Genomic DNA, 781 nt, shown 5'->3' with positions numbered 1-781 from the left:
ATTGGTGGCAGCTCTTCCCTCAATGTTTTGTAGAACTCACCAGTGAAACCATCTGAGCCTGGACATTTTTGGGTTGGGAGTCTTTTGATGACCTGATCAATTTCTTCCTTTGTTATGGGTCTGTTCAGGTTTTCTACTTCACTGTGTATAAGTTTAGCTAGGTCATGTTTATCTAAAAATGCATCCATCTCTTCTAAGTTTTCAAATTTGTTAGACTCTAACTCTTCATCATATTCTGTTATTATTCTTTTGATTTCCTTTGGCTCCGTTGTGACATCATCCATGTGGTTTCTAATGTGTGTTATTCGTGTCTTTTCCCTCTTTTCTTTTTTTAGGTTTTCCAATTGTCTGTTAATTTTGTTACTCCTTTCAAAGAACCAGCTTCTTGTCCTTTTGATTCTTTCATAGTTTTTCTGTTTTCTATCTCATTTATTTCTGCTATAATCTTTATTATTTCTTTTCTTTTGGTGGCTGTAGTTTCCCTCTGTTGGTCTGTTTCAAATTGCTGTAGATGCTGTGTTAATGTGTTAATTTTGGGTCTTTCTTCCTTTTGGATGTGTGCATTTATTGCAATAAATTCTCCTCTCAGCTCCGCTTTCGCCATTTCCCAAAGATTTTCATATGTTGTGTTTTTGTTCTCCTATGTTTCTAAGAACTTTGGTAATTCTTCTACTACCCTGTCGCTTTTCAGCAGTGTGTTATTCAGTTTCCATGTATTTGACTTGATTTTCTTGGTCTTCCTATTGTTGATTTCTAATTTGATAGCATTGTGGTCTGAGAA

The sequence above is a fragment of the Chrysochloris asiatica genome, unplaced genomic scaffold (genome assembly GCF_000296735.1).
Source record: "Chrysochloris asiatica unplaced genomic scaffold, ChrAsi1.0 scaffold00167, whole genome shotgun sequence".
Taxonomy (NCBI): domain Eukaryota; kingdom Metazoa; phylum Chordata; class Mammalia; order Afrosoricida; family Chrysochloridae; genus Chrysochloris; species Chrysochloris asiatica.
The sequence above is the reverse complement of the archived record's forward strand: the minus strand, read 5'-3'. Positions refer to the sequence as shown.